This window comes from Siphateles boraxobius, unplaced genomic scaffold, assembly GCF_051911475.1.
Source record: "Siphateles boraxobius isolate OS27281-9 unplaced genomic scaffold, OSU_SipBor_1 1, whole genome shotgun sequence".
Classification (NCBI taxonomy): Eukaryota; Metazoa; Chordata; class Actinopteri; order Cypriniformes; family Leuciscidae; genus Siphateles; species Siphateles boraxobius.
In genome coordinates this window covers 2,556,380-2,579,392 of record NW_027508699.1, presented here as the reverse complement: position 1 = coordinate 2,579,392, position 23,013 = coordinate 2,556,380, and the positions used below count along the sequence as shown (strand labels likewise).

At 41.7% G+C, this 23,013-nt stretch overlaps 5 non-coding genes across 5 annotated transcripts; 1 reads left to right on the top strand and 4 right to left on the bottom strand.

Moving 5' to 3' along the window:
- Window positions 1-3,837: 3,837 nt before the first annotated feature.
- Window positions 3,838-3,909, bottom strand: trnap-ugg (transfer RNA proline (anticodon UGG)). Its single transcript has one exon. It is a non-coding gene; the product is annotated as a tRNA-Pro (tRNA).
- A 1,739-nt stretch (window positions 3,910-5,648) lies between these two features.
- Window positions 5,649-5,720, bottom strand: trnap-cgg (transfer RNA proline (anticodon CGG)). The gene has a single exon. It is a non-coding gene; the product is annotated as a tRNA-Pro (tRNA).
- Window positions 5,721-5,920: 200 nt separating this feature from the next.
- Window positions 5,921-5,992, bottom strand: trnap-ugg (transfer RNA proline (anticodon UGG)). The gene has a single exon. It is a non-coding gene; the product is annotated as a tRNA-Pro (tRNA).
- Window positions 5,993-7,892: 1,900 nt separating this feature from the next.
- trnap-ugg (transfer RNA proline (anticodon UGG)) lies at window positions 7,893-7,964 on the bottom strand. Its single transcript has one exon. It is a non-coding gene; the product is annotated as a tRNA-Pro (tRNA).
- A 560-nt stretch (window positions 7,965-8,524) lies between these two features.
- Window positions 8,525-8,598, top strand: trnaq-cug (transfer RNA glutamine (anticodon CUG)). Its single transcript has one exon. It is a non-coding gene; the product is annotated as a tRNA-Gln (tRNA).
- Window positions 8,599-23,013: the final 14,415 nt, after the last annotated feature.

Below are 23,013 nucleotides of genomic sequence, written 5' to 3'. Positions count from 1 at the left end.
GCGATTCTGAGTATGTTCTGTGCAAGGAAATAAGTGCTTGTCATCTGGCTGAATCTTGGCTATGTTGTAGTATAGATTAACACAAGCAGTAATAAGGGTTTGAAAAACATGACAGTTTTGAGTTTGGCTCAGTGCTGCAAAAGGAAGGATCCAACCTTGCTGCTCGTTAAGTTGGATGTTCCACAAAATTCAAGGATGGTTTGTTCAAAGCAATAATGACCACAAGATCTGAGTTAGTATAGAACAGACAAACTTTGGATAGCTGTGGTGGTGGGTTTTTTGTGTGCATCAGACTGTCAGTGAATCATTCTTGCCTGCCCGTGCATGTGCCCTTTCAGGCTGAAATTACACAAAGCACTGTGCGCAAGAGGCCGAGTGGCCTAAGGAGAAAAAGCCACTTCTTGCTTTTGCACTGGACCTACGACGAAGGCTTTGCGTATGAAAGCAGAGGGGCAGACTACACACAAAACAGGTGGGAAAGAGTCATGAACTATAAATGAATCTAGTCATCGAAAAACATCATTGATACGTTTGTTTTGTCCATACAACCAAAATGGCTGTGTAATTGGAGAAAAACGAATGGAACAGAAATGGCGGGCTCTAAATGTAAACAGCCGCATATAGGCTATGCCGTAGGCTTGACTTTGAACTAAAAGGCATCAGCCTTCTACCTAGGGATGCTGTTACTAGGGCGTGCTTGTTGAGCTAGCTCTAAGCCGATGCTGCAAAAAGTCAATGAAAAGTTGTTCAAAGAAACTCCACAGAACAACAAGTATACCTGTGCTTAGCGTTTCTGCAAAAGAGCCACGGGTAATTCAGTTAAGAGCGACTTTTTTGAGTTGCTCAGAGTTGACAGAGAAGAAAGCTCATTCTGACGGAGAAGAAAGCTCATTCAGAAGCTCAAGCCCGCTTGAATGAGTCCAGTCAGAAGCGAGACTTGCTGAAGTTCTCTCTGGAGCAGAGACTCAGTGAGTTGCCCAAAAATCACCCGAAGGGCAATATGATTTTGGAGGAGTTAGTCATGTTGTCCTCCCCACCTCTCAGCCCCTGCCCAAGCATCATGTTTTCAACCACTTCATAGTCTGGCCATTTACTTTTCTTTATCAACCACTTCATAGTCCGACCATTTACTGCAACCCACATAGTACTTGACGTCACGTTCTGTAGCATCAGAGGCTGATGCTTTGGGAAAATTGAACTTTTTTCGCAGGTCTGTAGATGCTGTAGTGGGATTCAAAGCATTTAAAGTCGCTCTTAACTGAATTACCCGTGGCTCTTTTGCAGAAACTACAGAACGATGCTACAGAACGTGACGTCAAGTACTATGTGGGTTGCAGTAAATGGTCGGACTATGAAGTGGTTGATAAAGAAAAGTAAATGGCCAGACTATGAAGTGGTTGAAAACATGATGCTTGGGCAGGGGCTGAGAGATGGGGAGGACAACATGACTAACTCCTCCAAAATCAGATTGCCCTTCGGGTGATTTTTGGGCATCTCACTGAGTCTCTGCTCCAGAGAGAACTTCAGTAAGTCTCGCTTCTGACTGGACTCATTTAAGCGGGCTTGAGCTTCTGAATGAGCTTTCTTCTCCGTCAGAATGAGCTTTCTTCTCCGTCAACTTCTAAGGGAAAACAATGCCTTTCATAAACCAGGAAGAGCACAATTTGTTTTATCACCCAGCTTAATAAAATAAAATAAAAATGAAGAAGATTTCCTCTGGTATCACATGCAATTGCATACATAGTCAGAAAACCCTTGAACTCATACTAAAGGTGAGAGGGCTCGTCCGGGATTTGAACCCCGGACCTCTCTCACCCAAAGCGAGAATCATACCCCTAGACCAACGAGCCTCTTCTACAATAAGTCTTTCAAGAGGGCGCCACAAATTCAGTGAAGCCCATCTCAAAGACGGACCACGCCCTGGCGTCGAGATACGAAAGTGTAGTTGTTCGAGCGTTAGAAACCCCTTGAAGGCATATTACTGATCAAAGGAAAAGCATGCCAGACAAGGCCCAGTGGCCTGTGGATGTTCCACAAATTCAAGGATGGTTTGTTCAAAGCAATAATGACCACAAGATCTGAGTTAGCATAGTACGGACACACCTCGGATAGCTGTAGTGGTGGGTTTTTGTGTGCATCAGACTGTCAGTGAATCATTCTTGCCTGCCCGTGCATGTGCCCTTTCAGGCTGAAATTACACAAAGCACTGTGCGCAAGAGGCCCAGTGGCCTAAGGGGAAAAAGCCACTTCTTGCTTTTGCACTGGACCTACGACGAAGGCTTTGCGTACGAAAGCAGAGAGGCAGACTACACAAAAAACAGATGGGAAAGAATCATGAACTATAAATGAATCTAGTCAACGAAAAACATCATTGATACGTTTGTTTTGTCCATACAACCAAAATGGCTGTGTAATTGGAGAAAAACACATGGAACAGAAATGGCGGGCTCTAAATGTAAACCGCCGCAAATAGGCTATGCCGTAGGCTTGACTTTGAAATAAAAGGCATCACCCTCCTACCTAGGGAGGCTGTTACTAGGGCGTGCTTGTTGCGCTAGCTCTAAGCCGATGCTGCAAAAAGTCAATGAAAAGTTGTTCAAAGAAACTCTACAGAACAACAAGTATACCTGTGCTTAGCGTTTCTGCAAAAGAGCCACGGGTAATTCAGTTAAGAGCGATTTAAAATGCTTTGAATCCCACTACAGCATCTACAGACCTACGAAAAAAGTTCAATTTTGCCAAAGCATCAGCCTCTGATGCTGCAGAACGTGACGTCAAGTACTATGTGGGTTGCAGTAAATGGCCGGACTATGAAGTGGTTGATAAAGAAAAGTAAATGGCCAGACTATGAAGTGGTTGAAAACATGATGCTTGGGCAGGGGCTGAGAGGTGGGGAGGACAACATGACTAACTCCTCCAAAATCAGATTGCCCTTCGGGTGATTTTTGGGCAACTCACTGAGTCTCTGCTCCAGAGAGAACTTCAGCAAGTCTCGCTTCTGACTGGACTCATTCAAGCGGGCTTGAGCTTCTGAATGAGCTTTCTTCTCCGTCAGAATGAGCTTTCTTCTCCGTCAACTTCTAAGGGAAAACCCTGCCTTTCATAAACCAGGAAGAGCACAATTTGTTTTATCACCCAGCTTAAAAAAAGAAAAAAAATGAAGAAGATTTCCTGTGGTATCACATGCAATTGCATACATAGTCAGAGAAAATGATTTCAGACTATTCTGAAATCCCCGGGCTCGTCCGGGATTTGAACCCGGGACGCTGGGTGTGGCTACTTGCGTACACTTGTACAGTCACCGAACACTGGCCTCAAACAGAATGAGCAGACACTATTTTAATAAGAGCATTTGTCCTTAGGGAGCTGCACTCTCTGGCAGGCAGCGATTCAGAGTACTTTCTGTGCAGGAAATAAACGGTTGTCATCGGACTGGCTGCATGATCTGAAACTGCTGGGCTCGTCCAGGATTTGAACCCGGGACCTCTCTCACCCAAAGTGAGAATCATACCCCTAGACCAACGAGCCTGACTGGCAAGAGATTTGGCTACATGCGTACTCTTGTAGAGTCACTGAATGCTGGCCTCTTACAGAATGGGAAGGCACTAGTTTTAATAGAAAGCGTTTTTCGTTAGGGAGCCACACTCCCTGGCAGGCAGCGATTCTGAGTACGTTCTGTGCAAGGAAATAAGCGCTTGTCATCTGGCTGAATCTTGGCTATGTTGTAGTACAGATGAACACAAGCAGTAATAAGGATTTCAAAAACATGACAGTTTTGAGTTTGACAAAGTGCTGCAAAAAGAAGGATCCAACCTTGCTGCTCGTTCTGAAATCCCCGGGCTCGTCCGGGATTTGAACCTGGGACCTCTCGCACCCAAAGCGAGATTCATACCCCTAGACCAACGAGCCTCTTCTACAATAAGTCTTTCGGGAGGGCAACACAAATTCAGTGAAGCCCATCTCAAAGACGGACCACGGCCTGGCGTCGAGATAGGAAAGTGTAGTTGTTCGAGCGTTAGAAACCCCTTGAAGGCATATTACTGATCAAAGGAAAAGCATGCCAGACAAGGCCCAGTGGCCTGTGGATGTTCCACAAATTCAAGGATGGTTTGTTCAAAGCAATAATGACCACAAGATCTGAGTTAGCATAGTACGGACAAACCTCGGATAGCTGTAGTGGTGGGTTTTTGTGTGCATCAGACTGTCAGTGAATCATTCTTGCCTGCCCGTGCATGTGCCCTTTCAGGCTGAAATTACACAAAGCACTGTGCGCAAGAGGCCCAGTGGCCTAAGGGGAAAAAGCCACTTCTTGCTTTTGCACTGGACCTACGACGAAGGCTTTGCGTACGATAGCAGAGAGGCAGACTACACACAAAACAGATGGGAAAGAATCATGAACTATAAATGAATCTAGTCAACGAAAAACATCATTGATACGTTTGTTTTGTCCATACAACCAAAATGGCTGTGTAATTGGAGAATAACACATGGAACAGAAATGGCGGGCTCTAAATGTAAACCGCCGCACATAGGCTATGCCGTAGGCTTGACTTTGAACTAAAAGGCATCGCCCTCCTACCTAGGGAGGCTGTTACTAGGGCGTGCTTGTTGCGCTAGCTCTAAGCCGATGCTGCAAAAAGTCAATGAAAAGTTGTTCAAAGAAACTCTACAGAACAACAAGTATACCTGTGCTTAGCATTTCTGCAAAAGAGCCACGGGTAATTCAGTTAAGAGCGATTTAAAATGCTTTGAAGTGAAGCCCATCTCAAAGACGGACCACGACCTGGCGTCGAGATACGAAAGTGTAGTTGTTCGAGCGTTAGAAACCCCTTGAAGGCATATTACTGATCAAAGGAAAAGCATGCCAGACAAGGCCCAGTGGCCTGTGGATGTTCCACAAAATTCAAGGATGGTTTGTTCAAAGCAATAATGACCACAAGATCTGAGTTAGTATAGAACAGACAAACTTTGGATAGCTGTGGTGGTGGGTTTTTGTGTGCATCAGACTGTCAGTGAATCATTCTTGCCTGCCCGTGCATGTGCCCTTTCAGGCTGAAATTACACAAAGCACTGTGCGCAAGAGGCCGAGTGGCCTAAGGAGAAAAAGCCACTTCTTGCTTTTGCACTGGACCTACGACGAAGGCTTTGCGTATGAAAGCAGAGGGGCAGACTACAGAACGTGACGTCAAGTACTATGTGGGTTGCAGTAAATGGTCGGACTATGAAGTGGTTGATAAAGAAAAGTAAATGGCCAGACTATGAAGTGGTTGAAAACATGATGCTTGGGCAGGGGCTGAGAGGTGGGGAGGACAACATGACTAACTCCTCCAAAATCAGATTGCCCTTCGGGTGATTTTTGGGCATCTCACTGAGTCTCTGCTCCAGAGAGAACTTCAGCAAGTCTCGCTTCTGACTGGACTCATTCAAGCGGGCTTGAGCTTCTGAATGAGCTTTCTTCTCCGTCAGAATGAGCTTTCTTCTCCGTCAACTTCTAAGGGAAAACAATGCCTTTCATAAACCAGGAAGAGCACAATTTGTTTTATCACCCAGCTTAATAAAATAAAATAAAAATGAAGAAGATTTCCTCTGGTATCACATGCAATTGCATACATAGTCAGAAAACCCTTGAACTCATACTAAAGGTGAGAGGGCTCGTCCGGGATTTGAACCCGGGACCTCTCGCACCCGAAGCAAGAATCATACCCCTAGACCAACGAGCCTGCCTGATGCTGGATGGGGCTAGTTGCATACACTTGTACAGTCACCGAACACTGGCCTCAAACAGAATGAACAGACACTAGTTTTAATAAGAGCATTTGTCCTTAGGGAGCTGCACTCTCTGGCAGGCGGCGATTCAGAGTACTTTCTGTGCAGGAAATAAACGCTTGTCATCGGACTGGCTGCTTGTTCTGAAACTGCTGGGCTCGTCCGGGATTTGAACCCGGGACCTCTCTCACCCAAAGCGAGAATCATACCCCTAGACCAACGAGCCTCTTCTACAATAAGTCTTTCAAGAGGGCGCAACAAAATCAGTGAAGCTCATCTCAAAGACGGACCACGCCCTGGCGTCGAAGATACGAAAGTGTAGTTGTTCGAGCGTTAGAAACCCCTTGAAGGCATATTACTGATCAAAGGAAAAGCATGCCAGACAAGGCCCAGTGGCCTGTGGATGTTCCACAAATTCAAGGATGGTTTGTTCAAAGCAATAATGACCACAAGATCTGAGTTAGCATAGTACGGACAAACCTCGGATAGCTGTAGTGGTGGGTTTTTGTGTGCATCAGACTGTCAGTGAATCATTCTTGCCTGCCCGTGCATGTGCCCTTTCAGGCTGAAATTACACAAAGCACTGTGCGCAAGTGGCCCAGTGGCCTAAGGGGAAAAAGCCACTTCTTGCTTTTGCACTGGACCTACGACGAAGGCTTGCGTACGAAAGCAGAGAGGCAGACTACACACAAAACAGATGGGAAAGAATCATGAACTATAAATGAATCTAGTCAACGAAAAACATCATTGATACGTTTGTTTTGTCCATACAACCAAAATGGCTGTGTAATTGGAGAAAAACACATGGAACAGAAATGGCGGGCTCTAAATGTAAACCGCCGCACATAGGCTATGCCGTAGGCTTGACTTTGAACTAAAAGGCATCACCCTCCTACCTAGGGAGGCTGTTACAAGGGCGTGCTTGTTGCGCTAGCTCTAAGCCGATGCTGCAAAAAGTCAATGAAAAGTTGTTCAAAGAAACTCTACAGAACAACAAGTATACCTGTGCTTAGCGTTTCTGCAAAAGAGCCACGGGTAATTCAGTTAAGAGCGATTTAAAATGCTTTGAATCCCACTACAGCATCTACAGACCTGCGAAAAAAGTTCAATTTTGCCAAAGCATCAGCCTCTGATGCTGCAGAACGTGACGTCAAGTACTATGTGGGTTGCAGTAAATGGCCGGACTATGAAGTGGTTGATAAAGAAAAGTAAATGGCCAGACTATGAAGTGGTTGAAAACATGATGCTTGGGCAGGGGCTGAGAGGTGGGGAGGACTACATGACTAACTCCTCCAAAATCAGATTGCCCTTCGGGTGATATTTGGGCAACTCACTGAGTCTCTGCTCCAGAGAGAACTTCAGCAAGTCTCGCTTCTGACTGGACTCATTCAAGCGGGCTTGAGCTTCTGAATGAGCTTTCTTCTCCGTCAGAATGAGCTTTCTTCTCCGTCAACTTCCAAGGGAAAACAATGCCTTTCATACACCAGGAAGAGCACAATTTGTTTTATCACCCAGCTTAAAAAAAAAAATGAATAAGATTTCCTCTGGTATCACATGCAATTGCATAAAGAAAAGTAAATGGCCAGACTTTGAAGTGGTTGAAAACATGATGCTTTTGCAGGGGCTGAGAGGTGGGGAGGACAACATGACTAACTCCACCATAATCAGATTGCCCTTCGGTTGATTTTTGGGCAACTCACTGAGTCTCTGCTCCAGAGAGAACTTCAGCAAGTCTCGCTTCTGACTGGACTCATTCAAGCGGGCTTGAGCTTCTGAAAGAGCTTTCTACTCCGTCAGAATGAGCTTTCTTCTCCATCAACTTCTAAGGGAAAACAATGCTTTCATACACCAAGAAGAGCACAATTTGTTTTATAACCCAGCAAGAATGCACCCGAAGCAAGAATCATACCCCTAGACCAACGAGCCTGCCTGATGGTGGATGGGGCTACTTGCATACAGTTGTACAGTCACCGAACACTGGCCTCAAACAGAATGAGCAGACAATAGTTTTAATAAGAGCATTTGTCCTTAGGGAGCTGCACTCTCTGGCAGGCGGCGATTCAGAGTACTTTCTGTGCAGGAAATAAACACTTGTCATCAGACTGGCTGCTTGTTCTGAAACTGCTGGGCTCGTCCGGGATTTGAACCCGGGACCTCTCGCACCCAAAGAGAGAATCATACCCCTAGACCAACGAGCCTGACTGACAGGAGATTTGGCTGCTTGCGTACACTTGTAGAGTCACTGAATCCTGGCCTCTTACAGAATGGGAAGGCACTAGTTTTAATAGAAAGGCACTAGTTTTAATTTGTCGTTAGGGAGCCACACTCCCTGGCAGGCAGCGATTCTGAGTACGTTCTGTGCAAGGAAATAAGCGCTTGTCATCTGGCTGAATCTTGGCTATGTTGTTGTACAGATGAACACAAGCAGTAATAAGGGTTTCAAAAACATGACAATTTTGAGTTTGGCTCAGTGCTGCAAAAGGAAGGATCCAACCTTGCTGCTCTCGCTGGTTGTTCTGAAATCCCCGGGCTCGTCCGGGATTTGAACCAGGGATCTCTTGCACCCAAAGCGAGAATCATACCCCTAGACCAACGAGCCTCTTCTGCAGTAAGTCTTTCGGGAGGGCGCCACAAATTCAGTGAAGCCCATCTCCAAGACGGACCACGACCTGGCGTCGAGATACGAAAGTGTAGTTGTTCGAGCGTTAGAAACCCCTTGAAGGCATATTACTAATCGAAGGAAAGGCATGCCAGACAAGGCCCAGTGGCCTAATGGATAAGGCATCAGCCTCTGGAGCTGGAGATTGTGGGTTTCAAGTCCCACCTGGGTCGTCTACAATGGGCTATGTTTAAGTTGGATGTTTGACCAATTCAAGGATGTTTTTTTCAAAGCAATAATGACTACAAGATCTGAGTCAGCGTAGAACGGACTCACTTCGGATAGCTGTGGAGGTGATCTAGATCTCCTTCCTCAGATCTAGATATGGCCTGGATCCGGCGGTTTGCGGTAAACCTCGGGATAAACAGAGAGACTAATATTAGCGTAGACGCCATCTTTCTTATGATGTACAAAGTAAATCAGGATTTATGGGAAGTGTTCCCGGTTCCGGCTGATCTAAACTATAAAGCCTAACATTGAATTATAGCAATCTATAATGTGTTATGTGTATGCTAAGCCAAAGAGATGTGTTTTTAGTCTAGATTTGAACTGACAGACTGTATCTGCTTCCCGGACAATGTTAGGAATATTGTTCCAAAGTTTTGGTGCCAAGTAGGAAAAGGATCTACCGCCAGCAGTTGATTTTGATATTCTAGGTATTATCAACTGGTCAGAATTTTGAGATCGCAATAGACGTGAAGGACTATAATGGGTTAAGAGCTCGCTCAAGTACTGCGGAGCCAAACCATTTAGTGCTTTGTAAGTAATCAGCAATATTTTAAAATGTATACGATGTTTAATAGGGAGTCAATGAAGTGTTGACAGAACCGGGCTAATATGGTCATACTTCCTGGTTCTGGTAAGAACTCTAGCGGCTGCGTTTTGGACCAGCTGTAGTTTGTTTGTTAAGCGTACAGGGCAACCACCCAGTAGAACATTACAATAATCTAGCCTTGAGGTCATGAACCCATGAACTAATTGTTCCGCATTTGTCAATGAAAGCATATGACGTAATTTAGATATATTTTTAAGATGGAAAACTGCGCTTTTACAGATACTAGACACGTGACTTTCAAATGAGAGATTGGTATCAAAGAGCACACCCAGGTTCCTAACTGACGACGAAGACTTGACAGAGCAGCCATCAAGTGTTAAACAGTATTCTAGGTTATTGCGTGTGGAAGTTTTTTGTCCAATAATTAGAATCTCTGTTTTTTCAGAATTTAGTAGTAGGAAATTACTAGTCATCCAGTTTTTTATATCAGCTATGCATTCCGTTAATTTTGTGAATTGGTAAGTTTCGTTAGGTTTTGAGGAAATATAGAGCTGAGTATCATCAGCATAACAGTGAAAACTAATTCCATGTTTCCTAATGATATCTCCTAACGGTAGCATGTACAGAGTGAACAGCAGCGGTCCTAGTACTGAGCCTTGTGGTACGCCATACTGAACTTTTGACCGATAAGACATCTCTTCATTTACTGCTACAAACTGATAACGGTCAGATAAGTATGATTTAAACCATGCTAGTGCAATTCCACTAATGCCAACATAGTTTTCTAGTCTATTTAATAGAATGTTGTGGTCAATGGTGTCAAATGCAGCACTAAGATCAAGTAACACTAATAGAGGGATACAACCACTATCGGATGATCAAAGCAAATCATGTGTGACTTTAATGAGAGCAGTCTCAGTACTATGGTACGGTCTAAATCCGGACTGAAAATCCTCGCAGATAGCATTTCCTTCAAGAAAGGAACACAGTTGTGAGGATACCGCCTTTTCTAATATCTTTGACAGAAAAGGCAAATTCGAGATCGGCCTGTAATTGACTAATTCTGTAGTATCAAGTTGCATTTTTTAATAAGCGGTTTAATCATAGCCAGCTTAAAGGGTTTTGGTATTTATCCTAGAGACAAAGATGAATTAATGATGTTAAGAAGAGGATCTATGACTTCTGGAAGCATCTCTTTCAATAGTTTAGTCAGTATAGGGTCTAACATACAAGTTGTTGATTTAGATGAGTTAACGATTTAGCAAAATTCTTCTTCTCCTATAGCAACAAATGAATCAAATTTTTCCTCAGGGAGACTACAATTCACTCCCTGATGCGATACTGTAGTAGACGGTTGCATAGTTATAATTTTGTCCCTGATATTATCAATCTTATAAGTGAAGAAATTCATAAAGTCATTACTGCTGTGTTTCTTGGAAACTTCTGGGCTTGAAGCTTTCTTTTTCGTTAGTTTAGCCACTTTTTCAAATAAATACCTAGGATTATGTTTATTTTCTTCTAATAGGGTTGAACAATAAGCAGATCTAGCAGCTTTTAAAGCCTCTCTGTAAGCAATCGAGGTCTCCTTCCATGCAATCCGAAATACCTCTAGTTTTGTTTTCTTCCAGATGATGAAACTGATCAGGAAGATTATTGATAAAGCAATCTTTCGTGGCAGAAGTGATAGCTCTAACATATTTATAACACGGAGTTGGCTTTGCAGCCTTGGCTAAATGTAATTTACATGAGACTAGATAATGATCTGAGATGTCGTCGCTCTGCTGCAGTATTTCAATGGCATCAACATCTATTCCATGTGATAATATTAGATCTAGAGTATGATTACGACAATGAGTAGGTCCTGACACGTGTTGTCTAACTCCAATTGAGTTTACAATGTCTTTAAATGCCAATCCCAATCCATCTTTTTCATTATCTACATGTATATTAAAATCACCAACAATTAGTACTTTATCTGCAGCCAATACTAATTCTGATAGAAATTCAGCAAATTCTTTGATAAAGTCTTTATGGTGCCCTGGTGGCCTGTATACAGTAGCCAGCAGAATTCTCAAACGTGATTTATCGTTTACACTATATATTTTTACATTAAGCACCAACACTTCAAAAGAATTATATTTAAAACTAGATTTCTTAGTGGTTTTGAAAATATTAATATAAATTACAGCAACACCTCCCCCTTTGCCTTTCGGATGAGGTTCATGTTTATAACAGTAATCTTGCGGGGTGGACTCATTTAAAGTAATGTAATCGTTTGGTTTTAGCCAGGTTTCTGTCAAACACAGCACATCTAGGTTATAATCTGAAATCATATCATTGACAATAATTGCTTTTGAAGTAAGGGATCGAATATTCAGCAACCCAAGCTTTATCGTTTGCTCATCTGTATTATATCTGTTTTTTTACTTGTTGAACATCAATTAAATTTGTAACCTTAGATTGGTTTGGAAGTTTTTTGTATTTCCAAATTCGGGGAACAGACACAGTCTCTATATGATGATATCTAGGTGAAAGAGCCTCTATGTGATGGGATTTATCTGACCTTGGTGACGCGAGGCCGCTAGCAGACGGTCGGTTTAGCCAGTTTGTCTGCTTCCTGACCTGAGCCCCAGATTGTCATGTTTTATCTCAATGAGCCAAATTACTAGAGAGAAGAGCAGCACCATCCCAGGAGGGATGAATACCATCTCTTTTCAACAGGCCAGGTTTGCCCCAAAAACTTTTCCAATTGTCTACGAATTCTATATTATTTTGCGGACACCACTTAGACAGCCAGCCATTGAGTGAACACAATCTACTAACTATCTCATCACTCCTTCGAACAGGAAGTGGGCCAGAGCAAATTACAGTGCCTGACATCATACTTGCGAGTTCAAACACCTCTTTAATGTTAATTTTGGTGATCTCCGACTGGCGAAGTCGAACATCATTAGTGCCGACGTGAATAATAATCTTAGAGAATTTACGATTAACATTAGCCAGCACTTTTAAATTTGCTTTGATGTCAGGCGCTCTGGCTCCCGGCAAACATGTGACTATGTTGGCTGGTGTCCCTATTTTCAAGTTTCGTGTAATATAATCTGTAACTGGGGGCAGTCATGGCCTAATGGTAACAGTGTTGGACTGAAAGCTGGGGAACAATAGTCCAACAAAGGTGGGGAAGAAGGGAAGAAAAGGGGGAAGGAAGAAAAAGAGAGGGGGAAGAAGAGAAAGAAAAAACGAAGAAAAGAAAGGCTGAAATTTGATGTTCAAAGATATGCCTTCATTAGTATAGATCTTATGATACATTTTCCGGTTTCTTCGTGTATGAAAATCACGCATTTATATAACACTGTTTTCTATTGCAGGTGTGCACCAAGACCGGGGTTCGAATCCAGCTAAAGACAACTTTTTGTAATATTTATTATTTTAATAAATAATCATTATTTTTGAATGCATACTGTTCCCGTTTTAATAAAATATACATATTTAATTTGTTTGTTGTGTTTTTTGATATTCTATCATGAAAAATAATGTTATTTGCATTATTATGCAATGAACAAAGATGCAAATCATTAATTAGTAACTTATATGCTGTAAAATGTTTCACCAGAATAACAAAATGTACAAATTATATTTTTATATACAAATGTTATATTGTTGCAGTGTACTGATAAACTATTGTTATAATAAAGTAAAAGTAAATAAGCTAAATTTTTTAATGCATACTGTTCCAGTGTTTATAAAATATACATATGTAATTTGTTTGTTGTTTTTTGATATTATTTCATTAAAAAAAATTGTTAATTTGCATTATTATGCAACGAACAAAGATGCAACCCATTAAATAGTAACTAATATGAAGAATGTCTGTCACAAGAATAACAAAATGGACAAATTATCTTTTTAAATACAAATGTTATATTGGTGCAGTGTACTGATGAAATATTGTGTTATATGAAAGTAAAAGTAAATAAGCAAATTCTTTTTGAATACATACTGTTCCAGTGTTAATAAAATATACATATGTAATTTGTTTGTTGTGTTTCTTTGATATTCTTTCATAAAAATATATAATTGCCAATGGAACAGTGTTATTATTTAGTAGTTGTTGTATTATTATTGATCTGATTAAGTATTTTTTTAGGTTACATTCAAACAAGACACTTGCAAATCTGTTATTTGTAATGAACAAAGATGCAACCCATTAAATAGTAACTAATATGCTGAAAATGTCAATCACAAGAATAACAAAATATATAAATTATATTTTTTATATACAAATGTTATATTGTTGCAGTGTTCTGATGAACTAGTGTTATATGAAAGTCAAAGTCAAAAAGATATCACTTGCCAATTTGTTTTTATTTTCCAATCATGCCAACAGAACAGTAATGAATATTAAAATGTTAAATACTGGTAACATGTTTTAAAAATAAATAAATAAAATGAAGAGTTAAATAGGTTTTCAAAAACAAGAAATAAAAAGTTAAAATGTTAAATAACGTAAAAAAAACAATTAAATAATATTCAACACAAGTATTAACTATTTAAACAACTGTTCACACTATATACATGATGCTATATACATGAAAACATATACATTATTTGGAAATGGTTCTCCGCATTTCCTCTAACCACACCTCTTTTGAACAGTCTCAGTCTGTGGGCAGTACACCCTGCCCCTGTACTGGCTATGTCCTGTAGCACTTGTTTTAAATTGCCCACATTTTTTGCAAGTGTTGGCCTCTACGGTTCTCCTGCAGTCTTGGGCATGGCGTCTGGATTGGCAGCTGGTGAAGCGGGTAAGCGGGTGCCCTGTACAGCTGTTGGCTGTAACAGTGGCTGTACCATTTGCATCCCCTGGGCCATTGGGATGCCCTGGATCATTTGCACTCCCTGGAACATTGGCACACCCTGGAACATTGGCACAGCCTGGAACATGGGCACACCCTGGAAACCTGGTGCTGATGTTATAAGTATATTTGGTACCATCTGCAGTGATGCTCCAGATGCAGATGGTGTCAGCAACGTCTGACTCTGCGCTGGTGCCTTGGGTCTGAGAGGGGGTCGCCCAACAGAAGTCTGCCTCTGCCCTGCCTGACCAGCTGTGCTCTCTGGTAGCTTGTACTGGTGCTGCTCCCCTGGTTGTTCTGGCTCAGTCCGTAGATGTTTGGCTACCTGGAGAGGTAGCCATTATACCACTGAATCAGGGTGTTCTGGTTAACCTCCACCAGCTGCATGGATGTTCCTCCCATCACCAAGCTGTTGCCCAGTACAAGCTGCCTTATCCTGCGATAGTCTTGCAGGATCAGAGACCATCTTGACAGGGCTCCCTTGCCTTTTCTTTTGGGGCTTGGGTGGACAGTGCAAAGTCTGATGAAGATGGTCTCCACCAGACGGCAACAGTCAGGCCACTGAGCAGGTGCGCTGCTTGCACCCAGCACACATCTGGTGGTGCTCTCTACACCAGGGTGAGTGGGCTTCTTCGGGACCTTGAAGCGTCCACTCAGCAGTCTCTTTCGGCATCGACTGTCATACACCACCCGTTCCTTGTCCCGGTCATCCAGGTTCTGCCAAAGAGCAATTATGGTGTTGGCTTCCTGGTTGGTCAGGCTGAGGGCTGTGTGGTCCCGGAGATCCACCAGATATTCTGCCAGCTGGTCCACATGTTGATAACCCGGGATATTTTGGTAGTCAACAGCCTATTAAAAAACACAAACATGCAATACAATTATTACATCACATCTGTCTAATGCATAATTCCATAACTGATTGTGTTATTTTCCTGTTTATCACCGTAAAGCACTGTATAGTACAAAGCAGAGAGCGCCATTCTTGACATTTTACAAAGCACCAAATAAATAAAGATGACTTGACTTGATGTGTATTTGCAGCTTACAAATGAATTTAGGCTGTACTTTTAAATGTAAAATATGTGGAAAGTCTGGATTTAAAGCACTGGATGTTAATTCATCATAATGATTCTAGTTAATTTGAAAGACATACAAAGGAGTAGTATTTACCGTCTCTTCTTCATCAACATCCTGACCAGCATCCTCTGGCTCTGAGGGGAGAGTTGAAACAGATGTTTCAGAGGGAACAGGTGTGACAGCAGTCCCTGAGGGTCCAGGTGATGAAAGAGACTGTGTGAGGACAAGTTTGGGGTCAGGGATCAGTGAAGGGGATGTGGAGCCCAGTACAGGTGTGGCACTGCTGGTGACCAAGGTAGAAGAACCCAGTGTCAGTGTGGAAGAGGGTGGTGACAGAACAGCCTCCGGATCTGCTATTGTGTGATCCTCGCTGATGTCACAGAAGCCCTCATCTTCATCTCGCTCCTCCACACTGAGGTCCTCAATGAGCTCTGCTGTCTGCTCAGAGTCAGGATTCATGTCCTGCAGTGCCTGACCAGTCTGCTGGAACAGATACTGCACTCCAATGAGAATAAAATAATAAAAACAATAAACAAACGGAAATTAAATAGAATGTTGTGTATCATATTTGATACATTAGGCTTTTGTAGTAGCTCATATAGTGTGAGAATATAGAGCTCATCGTCAAGGAGAAAAAAAAAAACAAAACAGTTTTATTTAGAGGCCCAACACGTTTAATTATGTGGGCAAAACATGAAATGAAATGCAATACAATGATGATTGAGAGAAAAGTCTGATTATCATTTTGATATTTACATGTAACATGATTTTCTAATCAAGTGAACCCAAGCTGCTTCAGTCTAGTAACTAGTCATTAAATATTAGTAACAATATAAAAGTTATTCTTACAATTACTTTATAAAATCAGTAAAGGTTTCACAATGAAAAGAAACGTGAAGCACGAGCTGAAGGTGGACACTTTTACAATTATACTAAAAGACTATAATCAATCAGACGACAGAGGGCATGTTTCCTAAAAAAGTTTCCTTTTTTAGTCCTTTAGAAACTTGCATATCAATTATGATACAATCGACTCTATAGGGTTAAATCTGACATATAGACGGAGGTTACATAGAAATTGCAAGTTGATAAAATAAAAAATATATAAAATAATTCTCACCGGTGTAACATGCAGGGGGACAAAACGTGGGGACCACTTTCCTGCCAAACAGCTTTTCATAATTGCCGTTTACACAGTGAACAAGTTCTCCTGTGTAGCTGCGCAAAGCTGATGGCTCCGATGACAGGGAAGCAACCTCCCGGTCCTGGTTCCACCGGTGTAGACCCTCCAGCAGATAAATCTGAAAGTTCAGACTGTTTGCACTGGTCCCTGTAAATAGACACAACAGTGTTCAGGAGGTGTTAAAGGAACACACAAAAACACTTAATGCTCTTTCTTTACACATGCACAGTGTGTGTGACAAAGACAATACCTGGGATGAAACGATACCAGGTGTAAATGAAAAGACTCGAGAGAAGTGGAGCCTCTGGCACATCTGTAGGTCTTTAGAAGCACACCTCCCTTGTTTAGGCTCCCTGTCTCTGTATAGAGCACAACACCAGGGGGGTCTTGAATGCATTTCACATGCTTCTTCTGGACATTCCAGATGTGCTCCATCCTTTCTCGGTCCAGGAGAGGAACACCCAGGGAGTCTTTGCCCTTGCTGCTCAGGAGCTCTGTAAGCAGCCGCTCAAGGAGAAGGATGGTAGTCTCCTCTCCACAGGTCCTCCTCCAGCAATGGAGTGCCAGCTCATTCCTGGTAAGATGCTTGTTGACATCTTCATCTGTCAGCGCAGGCCAACCCTGGGATATCAACAGCTCTCTCTTTGCTTTGCGAAGCATAGAAACATCAGCCGCATCCCACTCAAAAATGCACGCTGACAGCCGTGACATGAAGATGGGATACAGCAGTTGGGCATCGGTTGTACACCCCATGGCAATCCTGCGCATAAAATGCCAGATGTCCAAGCGAATCATGAGATCAGGCCACCCTCTGAATCTGGTTTTCAGCTTGGTCTCACCCACATCAGTGCAGCAGCCACAGTCCACAAACAAAACAGCAGGTGGATCCACACTAGCCTGCTGGTACCTTTTCACCAGACCATCGACCATCATGTCCAGTCCTGCTCCTTCCTGTGCTGTCAGCACACTCATGAGCACCTGACCAAACTCATTGCCAACAGAGGTAAGCCAGAGTCCCGTTCCCCTTGCCGTCCCAGCCAGCTTCTTAGTGATCTGCAGTAGATGACAGGAAGCATGCAATGCAATGAAACATCACACCATGTAGAATATGATACTCATGCTCTGATAATGATATAACAGTAAACACCATAAATTAACAAAAATCCCCTGCTAACCTTTTTAGTGGAATCCATCTTCAAGACTGAACCATACGTAGATGTTATCCTTGCATGGATATCATCCAGCCTTGTCAGGATGTCTTGGCTGTACACGGTGAGCAGCCACTTGCAGCCTGGGAACACTGTAGGCTCTGGGGGTTCCTGGAATTGTATTTGCAACACCCCGGGTCGTTTGAGGAAGTCCACACATTGGGTGGTGTACCGGGCCATACGCTGGAGCCACTCCTCACTGTGGTTCTCACGCAGCTGTTTGATGACCCGCCTGGGACTGCTGCCTAGGCCACGCTCACGCAGGAGCCGAATGACTCTCATATCACAGGCATACCTTAGGAAAAGCAAAATCCACACATTCATATATTTTACATAATTGATTTGTAAAGTATTTGCAAACATATGTGATGATGGGCTATCAACTGGATGTGGAATTAAAGTGTACTTACTTCCGCGTGAGGATGACCCGAAATTCAGAGTGATGGCCCAGATCCAGCTGTTGCAGGACAGTCTGACTCCAGGACACATGCGAGGCTTTACACTTGGTACAGATGAGGGTTTCTGTGACCATGTTGTACATCCTATCGATGTCCAGAACCTGCCGTGCCCTTTTGTGCAGACCGCCTCCAGTCAGCTGATGCTGCCCGCAGGCAGAATTGGGACAGAGAGCCTTGATCTTCCACAGCTTGTACGGCATCCGCAGCAACAGAGCATGACAAAAAAATCTGTCTGGAGCTGGAGCCTGGTTGTAAATAAGTGCTGGCTGTGGTGGGTAATACCAGAGCTGTAGGTTGTCTCGAAGCTCTGGTTTTCCCTTGGGCCCCATTTTAAAAAGCCTGCTGGCAATCCACCTGTGATCCTCTGGTGGCAAAGTGTCCGACCACAAACGATGCAGTCGAACTGCAGATGCATCTTGCAGTAATGCCCCCGAAGGAGTAGTCTGTGAAGGAAAAAGACAAAACATTTAGTCTAGCAGGTCATTTATTTAATTACCGCTTTATCTATCCAAGACTACCCTCATATAAAATAGAAAATATTGGATGTCAAATACGTACTTAAGGTTATAGAATAAAATGTATACATTTGTTCCAATAGTTTTCAGAATTGTGTCAGCTGCTAGCACTAATTTGTGTGACTCTACTGAGTTGTGACAGTTAATATGCAAATTCAATTATTTTAGACCAATAAAATTTGAAATTACTTACCGAGACAACATGCAATGAAATATAATATATGTTGCATATATAACAAGAGAAAGAAACAGTCATAACTGTCCAATAATTTTAACTAATCCTAGATGGAATTATACAATACTGTTTAAAGGTCTATGTTCAGTAAGATTCTTTTTGTTTTTGAAATATGATTAAAATACAGTCAAAAACAGTAATAGTGGGAAATAATATTGGAATTTAGGATCGCCGCTTATTTGAATCTGTTTTCAAAAGTATTTACAGTTTTTTTCAATCGCTAACAAGCGCTTACCGCTTACCCATACTTCAGATACTTTTTCCTAAACTCTTAACACAGACTCACACCAACAAAACACCATTGGCCAAATGGATAATTTTCTTCTCAAGAACACATCTCTGCACTGTGACAGTTAATATGCAAATTCAATTATTTTAGACCAATAAAATTTGAAATTACTTACCGAGACAACATGCAATGAAATATAATATATGTTGCATATATAACAAGAGAAAGAAACAGTCATAACTGTCCAATAATTTTAACTAATCCTAGATGGAATTATACAATACTGTTTAAAGGTCTATGTTCAGTAAGATTCTTTTTGTTTTTGAAATATGATTAAAATAACATCAAAAACAGTAATAGTGGGAAATAATATTGGAATTTAGGATCGCCGCTTATTTGAATCTGTTTTCAAAAGTATTTACAGGTTTTTTCAATCGCTAACAAGCGCTTACCCATACTTCAGATACTTTTTCCTAAACTCTTAACACAGACTCACACCAACAAAACACCATTGGCCAAATGGATAATTTTCTTCTCAAGAACACATTTTGTTACAGATTTTTATGATTGTTTACACACTAAAATAAAAATGTCCACACAATTTGCAAAATTCTACTCCAATGAGCAAAACCCCTCCACAGATTTGCACAACATTACACACAATGTCTGCTTTACCCTTTTAGCAAAACATTACACACAGTGATTTGTAAAACTCTACACACATTTTCACACCTTAGACACAGATAAGGATTGTGAGGTTACTTCCTTGTCATTACAAAGCCCCGGATTGCCATTGACCACACTAATGAATGAATTGGATATGCACATCCATCAGGCGTGGAAGCACACATGTGCTAATTTGAAAACGCATCACTCAGGAGTGCTATAAAAGGCAGCAGGTGAGTTCACCTGTCTTCAACAAAAATGGAAGGAGCTAGAAGAAGAAGAAGAGTGAGAATAAGAGGAGGAGCTCAAAGAGGAGATGAAGGAGGTAGAGGAAGAGGAGAAGGAGGTAGAGGAAGAGATGAAGGAGGTAGATGAAGAGGAGAAGGAGGTAGAGGAAGAGAAGGAGGTAGAGGAAGAGGAGAAGGAGGTAGAGGAAGAGATGAAGGAGGTAGAGGAAGAGGAGAAGGAGGTAGAGGAAGAGGAGAAGGAGGTAGAGGAAGAGGTGAAGGAGGTAGATGAAGAGGAGAAGGAGGTAGAGGAAGAGGTGAAGGAGGTAGATGAAGAGGTGAAGGAGGTAGAGGTTTTCAAAATTGCGTGTAAACAATTGAAAAAAACTGTAAATATTAATAACTCTTCATTTCAAAATAGAACACATCTTTCTCTGCACACACTAACTTTACCAAAACACTGGAAATCTGACTCAGAATGAAATTATTATGTCAAAGAATAACACTTGTTTTCACTTCACAAGGTACATGCAGTCAATCAAAGTACACCAGGTTTCAAAATACTGGCTATTGTATTACAAAAACTTCATAGACTTTTGTGTTTCAGTTTTACAGGTATTTGCATACAAAACATGCAATCCAACATTTTTACACTAAATTTATTGATTGGGAACTGTATGTCCACATGTACAGTATTCCAGTAAAAAGCAAATCAGTTTTTTTTCCCTTTACTGTTTACCAGCCTCTCTTAGTGAAAGACCGTGGTTGATTACATGGTCAATGATAGTGGCACGAATTTCATCACTGACTACTGTTCTTGCAGCCCTTGAAAGTCCTTATGCCTGCTCTTCTCCTTGGTCCTGCTCCTCTCACTGCACCTCTCATCTCTCACTGCACCTCTCACTGCACATCTCACTGCACATCTCACTGCACATCTCACTGCACCTCTCACTGCACATCTCACTGCACCTCTCACTGCACCTCTCAATGCACATCTCACTGCACATCTCACTGCACATCTCACTGCACCTCTCACTGTACATCTCACTGCACCTCTCACTGCACATCTCACTGCACCTCTCACTGCACATCTCACTGCACCTCTCACTGCACATCTCACTGCACATCTCACTGCATCTCTCACTGCATCTGTCACTGCACCTCTCACTGCACATCTCACTGCACCTCTCACTGCACATCTCACCGCACCTCTCACTGCACATCTCACTGCATCTCTCACTGCACCTCTCACTGCACATCTCACTGCACATCTCACTGCACATCTCACTGCATCTCTCACTGCATCTGTCAATGCACATCTCACTGCACATCTCACTGCATCTCTCACTGCACCTCTCACTGGGCCTGCTCTTCTCCCTGGGCCCCTTGCTCTTACTTTTCCTCGTCCAGACATTACAGTGTTTGTCTTTTTCTGTTTCCAAAAACATCACTCCTCAAAGTCCTCCTTTTAATGTATAAGTGTCAATGTAACAGAAAAAAATAACCCCTGCCACCGAGTCTAAGCCAGACTGGAATCAGCTATGGTTGGCCCAATTTACCCAACATAAATCAGGTGTGTGTCAATTATTCAATTGTTTGTTTATTATCAGCTGAGATATATTGTGTTTGAACTGATATCATTGAAGAAGCCGAGGTTTTTATACTGTATCTAAGGTTTGGAATATTGTTTTTGCTATTGTGGGGTGGTGTGTGTTAACATTTGTAAATACTACAAAAACAATCCATAATTTTGTTGGGAGGTATAGCTTGTCTGTTAAGAAAATGTAAGCATTGTGGAAATGTGTTCACTGACTGCATATTGTGTGAAAACTGTATAGTATTGCTCTTAATTTTTTATGATAAGATTTCCTGCATACAAAATATATTTCTAAAAAGTGCACAGATGTGGAATGTGTCTTAGAATGCAATGTGGATTATGCCAGTACTTACAGAGACAGTGGTGCTTGGTGTAGGGGCACTGGACACTGCTGCGCTGGGTTGGTCAACAGCCTGAGATGGTCTCCTAGCCACACTCAGATTTGGCTTTGCAGCAGCAATGTGGGACCCACCAAATCTTGGCTTGGTAAACTAAAAAAGGGCAAAACAATTTCAATGAAAAGACTAATTGAATTGTAACAGCACATTGGCCAAAAATATAATAAAATGTAAAATGAGAAAATATCTATTGATCCTATCATTCATTATATAACTAAAGGACCTGCTTTCTTTCTTTAACTTATTTTTTTGTCTGTGTATTACCACACTCTACTGAGTATATAGTAATTTAACAAGTACCTTTTAAAAATGACTTAAAATCAAAAATAGTTTGCACATAGTTTGTAAGAGAAAGCGTTTATTAACAGTAATGAAGGTTACCCTTGAAATGGCAACAAAGCAGATTCATGATGACTTAATTAATAATACGTGTATAATTAATTGTGCATAAGTGGAATGTTACCTAAGAAATACAGAATGAAAGATGTAGCTTCAGTAGCCAGTTGGAAAAATCAAGAGAGATGCCATGAGGGACGTGAGTGTCCTTTAACCCATAATGGCAAAGCCCAATTAGAGAGGAAGAGGAGAATGCAAGAGCAGAGCCCAGAGAAGAAAGAGAGATCACATAGGTTACATTGTTCTTTCACCATTTTACTTGATCTAAACCAACCTGAGACAGTGAAACTGACCAATAAGCAGACTACAGCCGCCCCTGTACAAGGTGTCAAAGCTGGCAGGTAGGTGTAAAAACATACCAGCCATTTCCACTGAACTTAAACCTTTATACTAAACGTATATTAAAACTGCAATTATATAAAACAAAAAAAAATGTTATTACCTTTGACAAACTTGGTATAATTTTAGAAGTAGGCTGGGGTGGGAGCTGACGCTGACTCTGCGCCATGACCTCCTGTGCTGGTCCAGTAGCGGCAGACTGTTGTTCAACAACCCTTGGTGCTTGTCCAATAGAGGCTGTGGCCTGCTTAAGACAACCACAAAAATACATAGGCTACAATAATTGTTGAACGAGAAGAATTTGTTCAGATATATATATATATATATATATATATATATATATATATATATATATATATATATATATATATATATATATATATATATATATATATATATATATATATATATATATAAGAAAATACAAGT